Below are 7,802 nucleotides of genomic sequence, written 5' to 3' on the forward strand. Positions count from 1 at the left end.
CAAAAGAGTAAAACTACAAGCCACAGAGAAGCATAGCATCGTACTCCATGGGGTGGGTGCCCACTCATGCACACACACAGACAGGTTGTTGTCTGTGTTGTCCAACAACTCACTTGCTCATTGTTGCAGCCCGTGACTTTCATTCCAGCACAAGGGCATTGGCTGCTCTCTCGTGGTCACTGCACATTATATGAGATTCAGATTCTCTAAGTGCAGAGTTCCTCTCCTGGACCCAATCCTTCAGAGAATAAATTCTCTGGTAGGAAAAACTCTTGCTGTTTCTTGACAAGCCAAATTTGTCAGCCTGCTTGGCAAACAAACTTCCTGTGCAGCTGCCTCCTGGCCCTCTTGCCATTCTCCTGTTGGGATTGAGGCTCAGAAAACCAGCACAAGAAAATTCTGATACTCTGGCAACTGCTATGAATAATGAATTTCCTTGCCACACTGCCAGGAGATTCCTGTTTTCTGCCAGCATCTATGAAACTGTGAGTGGCTAATTCTTTAGCTTAGAAAAAGGGGAAAATCTTACACTCATCACTGCTCAAGAGTCACCAGGATAAACAGAAGAGATGGGCGCACTGTTCTTTATCTCCATTACGGGGATCTGTTCAGCTTAAAAGTGCGTACAATGAGAGGATCCTGGATTGGTTTATTACTTACTACCTGCTTCACCACAACTTTCTTAGGTTTCCTTGCTGCTTCGAGGCAGGAAAGATTGGAAAGGGGCACAGGTTCTGCTCTTGCAAAATGTCTCAGGAGAACGGGATGCTGCTAAAGGATGCAAGTATAATTCTCTAACAGTCTGAAGCTGCTCACACCAGCCTTCCAGGCCATCACCTCCCAGTCCCTGCCCACTTTACCAGTTCATCACTGGACTGTGAAGCCACAAAGGTCAGGATGCTCTCGGGTAAGACTAGCTGACCATGATCTAGTACATGCTTGACACTTGCATTCTTCTGCCCAGCTAATTAAAAATAAAAAGTATCATTACTTCTACTGTGACCTTTGGACTTGAGAGGATGGAAAACTAGACAAGGTTGCTTGTTGCCACAACCCTCACCAGCTCCTTCTGGGAACCCCGAGGCCAAGGCAATAGGAGCAGGAGCAACTGGAAGGAAGCGCTGTCTTCTCCATAGCTCCCCTGAGCTCCCTGAGCTCCCTCAGCCACCCAGAGGCATAGAGTGGGGCCCCAAGACATGCATTAGCTTCAGATCAGATCCAGAGAGGCCAGGCAATCAGCACGCAGACCACAGTTCTGTCAGCTGCAAAATGTGACTTCTCTGCATCTGCACGACTCCCTCTCTGGGCCAGAACATCAGCCTCCTACCCAGCTCTGCTCCCTCTGCTCTACCTGGGTGCACACCTGCGTGAGCTGAAGAAGCAGCAGCTCCTGAGTGACTTACCTGCACTGGGACCTCTGGTGGCCACAGAGAGGAACAGCAGGAGGCAGAATCTGGGCCGTGTCCTCTCAAGGACATGCAAACGGTGATTCCATTCATTCTCTTGCCCTCATCTTGTTCCGTCAACTTCCTAGTAAGGAAAACTCAACAGAAAGTGATGGCTTTCTAGGCATTCTGGAACCTCCTGAAATAGCCCCCACGCCATCCAACCCTACGAAGCCTTAAGGGGCCATGCATTTCTTTCTCTGAATCTCTTCATCCCTGAGACTAAGACCAGGGAGCTGGAATTGTGGTTCCTCACACACCCGGATCTTGTCTCAGACTCAGAACAGATTCGTCACTTCACAGAGAGCTCCCTCCTTCCATCCTCGCAGATGACAGGAGCAGAGAGTTCCCTGCCAGGTGGAGACTTAGAGTACCGCCTCTGCAGAGAGTCTGAGGTGGGTGAAATGCTGAGCCTTTGGGGAGAGCAAAGTGTGGGCCCTGCCCATCCCAGCCCACATCGGGCCACAGACCCCACCGTCGAGCTGTCTTCCCTTGAAGGTTCCTGAGGCTCGGCCCTGGCAATGAGAAGGAATGAGTGACTGTCTGGAGGGGCAGGAGGCAGCACTCCTGGGCACAAAGGTGACACTCACCATGAGGAGGGCGAGCCCTGCGGGATCAGAGCACACACAGTGCTCCCTTCCTAACAGACTCTCAGGATGGACGGGACCTCACGGTTCTCCCCTGCAGCCTGTCCTGCTCCCACCTGAGTCAGGTGCCCCAGGGCCTCACACACCTCTGTCAGGTCGTCATCCTTCCAGTCTCTCCCGAAACTTCTCCATGAAGCCTGCCCTGACACCCCCACCCCAGGCAAGGCTGATGGATGCTTCACTGTCCTACTACTGGACTTTCTCCAACCCCCAATTGTGGCATGCCACACTGTCATGTATTTCTTTTATTTACTTTTGGGTTAGAAATAATTGAAAATTTACAGAACATTGCCAAAATAACAATATTACTTTAAAAAATCCGTATAGTTTCTACCTAAATTCATCTTTGTTTTGAAAAATAAATATTCACAGGAAATGCTTACAGGGTGGAGGAGGGTTAGTAAGAATGTGAATTATATTTTTTTGTATTTCACCCCGTTTGCTTTATCATGTATTCCCTCTCTCTAAATGCACACACAAACTCACAAACTCACTGTGCTTCCTTCTAGATGCGCCTGCGAGTCCTCCCAGAGCAGCAGCACCCCCACCCGCCTCACCTGTGCCGCCATGACCTGAGGTCTGGGGAGGGTGGCTGGCCTGGCCTCTGCAGCTCCACACCTCACATCTCCGGTACATTCATTTTGTACCAGAAGCAATTTTGAGAAACTATTCTGTTGAGACAGAGCCTTCCTTGCTCCTGGAGGAGTGGCCATCCCACACCCACCAACCTGTGCCACAGAGCAGGAGGCCCAGTCAGCTGCCCGAGCCACAGAGAGCCGCACTGCAGTGTTTTTGTTTCAAAGGTCATACGTCCTCATTCACTCACCCGGCCCTTCAGGTACCTTCTACTCTCCCAGTGCCAGGGCCAGACCACAGGGGTTTCCTGCTGCAGGAATTGGGGACTGGGAACAGCAAGAGGGACAGTAGCCTGGGGACAGGGTTACCATTCTCTACTTTGTGGAAAGCCCCCCTCAGATGCACTGGGATTCTTCACTCTGCCTCACCCCGCCTTTTTAGGGCAAATAACACAGCAGAACCACGTGGGTATTTTAGCATATATGTATAAAAAGAATTCTAATTTGCCAAAGAAAGAGAGAAAGACAGGCAGAGTGATCATACATCACAGAGTTCCTGAGGCTTTTCTTCATTGCGTTCTTTTTTTCCTGGTCCTTATCTTTCTGAATTGGCATATAGCAACTCGTGTGTTGGCACTTTCATCTTTGCCTCAGGTTTCCATGTGTGGAGGACACAGGCTAAGATAAAAAGCATCAGAAGTGGTGCTGGAAACAGGCTGTCAGGATGGGCTTTAGCGTCACATTTCTCACATACCTGAAAGGAAGAGCGACCCACTGCCGCTGGTCAGTGGGATTATGAGAACGCCTGGCACTTGCCCTCTCCACTTTTCTCTTCCCCATTTTGTGCCCTTGTGCCCTGTAGATCAATTTCTCTCATCTCTGAACTTCCCGTGCACCAGAAGTTAGGAATCAGGGAGAGAAGCTAGGAAGGAAACTGTAGAAGCAGCAAGGAACATTAAAGCACTGGCCGTGAAGAGGAGCTGGGGAAAGCGAGGGAGATGCTAGGAGGTGGGGATTGCAGCCAACGGATCTTCCAGTACAGGACAGGCTCAGCTGGGGAGACGTGGAAGGGTTTGTGGCTGGACTGTGTGGGGAACATGCTGGAAATGTTTACAGGGTGGAGGAATGCCCAGTTCAGTTCAGTCACTCAGTCATGTCCAACTCTTTTTGACCTCATGAACTGCAGCACGCCAGGCCTCCATGTCCATCACCAACTCCTGGAGTTCACTCAAACTCATGTGCATTGTGTCAGTGATGCCGTCCAACCATCTCATCCTCTGTCATCCCCTTCTCCTCCCGCCTTCAATCTTTCCCAGCATCAAGGTCTTTTCCAATGAGTCAGTTCTTTGCATCAGGTGGCCAAAGTATTGGAGTTTCAGCTTCAGCATCAGTCCTTCCAATGAATATTCAGGATTGATTTCCTTTAGGATGGACTGGTTGGATCTCCTTGCAGTCCAAGGGACTCTCAAGAGTCTTCTCCAACACCACACTTCAAAAGCATCACTTCTTCAGCTCTCAGCTTTCTTTATAGTCCAACTCTCACATCCATACATGACTACTGGAAAAACCATAGCTACGACTAGATGGACCTTTGTCAGCAAAGTAATGTCTCTACTTTTTAATATACTGTCTAGGTTTTTCATAACTTTTCTTCCAAGGAGCAAGCGACTTTTAATTCCATGGCTGCAGTCACCATCTGCAGTGATTTTGGAGCCCAAAAATAAAGTCCCTCGTTGTTTCCATTGTTTCTGCATTTATCTGCCATGTAGTGATGGGACCAGATGCCATGATTTTGGTTTTCTGAATGTTGAGTTTTAAGCCAACTTTTTCACTCTCTTTCACTTTCATCAAGAGGCTCTTCAGTTCTTCTTTGCTTTCTGCCCTAAATGTGGTGTTATCTGCATATTATTGATATTTCCCTGGCAATCTTGATTCTAGCTTGTGCTTCATCCAGTCCAGCATTTCTCATGGCGTATTCTTCATATAAGTTAAATAAGCAGGGTGACAATATACAGCCTTGATGGACTCCTTTCCCTATTTGGAACCAGTCTGTTGTTCTATGTACAGTTCTAACTGTTGCTTCCTGACCTGCATACAGATTTCTCAAGAGGCAGGTCAGGTGGTCTGGTATTCCCATCTCTTGAAGAATTGTCCACAGTTTGTTGTGAACCTCAGTCAATGTAAAAGAGTAAATAAATATTTGATTATGAGAGAGTATTGTTTTTTGTAAATTTAGATTCATCACCAATCACCAGTCCACAACAGCATAATTCAAAATCTACTTTAGGAAAAAAAATTGTCAGTCTGTGTCTGTGTGGAGAGAGAATAGTGTGACTTAAAGCTGCCCCATTCCAAACTTGCATCCAGTCCAGCTTCTCCCTGTGAACTATTTAGGATTTATTGTTTAAAAAAATACTTTATTATAAAAAATTAATACACTTACAGAAAAGGATTGGAAGCATAAATAGACAGTTTAATGAATTACAAAAGTAAACAGCTATAGACGCAGTATCCTGTTTAAGTAACAAAAGTTTCTTTCCCACACAACTGCCAAAGACGGCAGAAGGGCAGGTCCTGGTGTTTGATAGCTGAGGCCATCTCCTGGCCTACCTGGCAGCCACCCTGGCCAAGAAGGTGCTTCTGGGCCAGAAGGTGGTATTTCTGCACTGCTGGGGAATCAATATTTCCTGGCAGTTTCTACAGAAACAAGTTGAAGTGCCTGGCCTTCCTCCGCAAGCAGATGAACACCAACCTCTCCCAAATCCAAACCCTCAACTGCATCTTCTGGCTGACAGTGTGAGACATGGTACCCCCAAGACCGGGCAAGGCCAGGCCACTCTGGACCACCTCAAGGTACTTGATGGGATCCCACCACCCTATGACATGAAAAAGTGGACAGTGATGCCTGCCATCCTCAAGGTGACATCTTGACATCCATGTGCATCTGACACCTATGTTCAAGTTTTCCTGCCTAGGGCACCTAGCTCACGAGGCTGATTGGAAGTATGAGGCAGTAGCAGCCACCCTGGAGGAGAAGAGAAAGAAGAGCAACATCCATTAGTGGAGAGAGGGAGGGGGGAGCAGCTCATGAGGCTACAGAAGCAAACTGAAAAGAACATAGAGAAGAAAACTGACAAATTCACAGAGGTCCTCAAGACCCAGTGATTCCTAGCCTGAGACCCGTAAAACTGACTGTTGAGTTTTCAAGAGAAAAGAAACAGAAGTTTGCCAGGACTCCAAACATATTCCTTCCAGATGACAAATCTCTTCTGAGCCATATCCTTCAAGATGATTTGCAGATAATGAAACCCACAACATATGGAAGAAGGTAACTGGGGGCTGACCACAAGTAGGTGGACTCCAGATCAGTTGGAGAAGGTTGATGATGTTGAGTCCCAATTACCCCACCAACAACCAATCAGAAGAGTGTCCACCTGTTGATCTTGCATACAGCAACCCTCTTACCTATCCTGCCTTTAAACACTTTTTTCTGAAAGCCAGTTGGGAGTTCATGGTCTAGGATTTGAGCATTAGCTACCCAAACTCCTTGCTTAGAGTCTGCAGTAAATGCTGCACTTTCCTTCACCACAATCCTGCATCAGTAGATTGGCTTTACACATCTAGCAGATTCAAGCTGGGATTTGTAGCAATCTGACATAAAGAGAGAGAAATAAGGCAAAAGGTAACAAAAAGGAGTAAGAAAGAAGGCACAAAGGAGAAGGACGGAAATCTGGAATGAGCTAGTAAGGGGGAAAGATTTATTAGGGAGGAGAAAAAAAGAGAAGATACTGGAAAAAAGCAAACACAGCTGACCCATGAGCAAAGCTGGTTTGAACTGTGCTCGTCCACTTATATGTTGGCTTTTTTCAATATTAAATCATATAGTACTACACAATTCATGAAGATCCCCTGGAGAAGGGATAGGCTACCCACTCCAGTATTCTTGCATGGAGAATTCCCATGGACAGAGGTGCCTGACGGGCTACAGTCCATGGGGTCACAAAGAGTCAGACATGACTGAGATACTAAGCACAGCACAGCACACAATTCATGACTTGTTGAATCTGCAGATGTGGAACACAGACCCAGAGGAACTGCAGATATGAAGAAACTATGGGTACAAATGATCAGCCATAAGTTATATGTGGATTTTAGACTGTTTGGAGGATTGGTGACCACAACCCACACATTGTTCTAGGGTCAACTGTGCATTAACCATCGTTGACCAACTACTATGCAAATCAGGTTTAGCCAAGAACAACCACATGGCTTTCACTTCACCTTCCATCCAGGATAGCTGCTGCTCAACCCAGAGCAAACCCCATGGCCTCAGCTGTGGCTGCAGAACTCACCGAGGAGACACCGGACCACCTCTTCTCACAGTCTTGCCATCAGACCTATACACAGAACTCTGTGTGTGAGCAATGTGCATTCATCTACATACGCTGACCTTGGCAAATCTGCCAGAGATATTCTCAATGAAGGATTTGGTTTGGTGTTGTCACGATGTGAAAGCAAAATGACGCACTGACAAGGCATGCTCAGCACTCAAATCATCTAATACATGGGTCATGATCCTGGCAGCTTGCAGACCAAAGACACACACCGTATGATCAATCACAGAACAATGCAGAATTCAATTACAAATGAGAACCAGATTCGTCGAAGCTTGAATCTGAGTTTGGTACTACCTTCTCACACTAACATGGTAAAGAAAAATGGTAAAATCAAGTCTTCTTACAAGAGAGTGTGTTTGTGATGTTGACCAGAATTTTGATGAACCTGCAATCCATGATTCAACTGTCTTTGACTGTGAGGTCTGGCTTTTGGATTCCAGCCCATGACCTGGGACAGTGCCAAATCCAAGCTGACAAGGGATAACTTTACAATGCATTACAGACTGGGGACATCCAGCTACAAGCTCTGGTGTGATTCTGTGGACAGAATTTGGAGGATCAATTTATCCAAAAGAAATTTATCTTGACACTTGGGTGAATCTTGCTTGGGCACTAGGTACCAGCTGGACTTATTTGAACTTCGCAGATAATATCATTCGGAACCCACTGCTTCTGTTTCTGCAAAAACCAACAATTCTAGTTCAGTTGGAATGGGCTACTTTCAGACTCTGCCTCAGA

At 46.8% G+C, this 7,802-nt stretch overlaps 1 pseudogene; it reads left to right on the plus strand.

Annotated features, from left to right (window-relative positions):
- Positions 1 to 747: 747 nt before the first annotated feature.
- On the plus strand, positions 748 to 5,832 carry LOC147376877 (large ribosomal subunit protein uL13 pseudogene; annotated as a pseudogene).
- Positions 5,833 to 7,802: the final 1,970 nt, after the last annotated feature.

This window comes from Bos grunniens, chromosome 3, assembly GCF_055505025.1.
Source record: "Bos grunniens cultivar Pamir isolate PY7600 chromosome 3, Bosgru_T2T1.0, whole genome shotgun sequence".
NCBI lineage: Eukaryota > Metazoa > Chordata > Mammalia > Artiodactyla > Bovidae > Bos > Bos grunniens.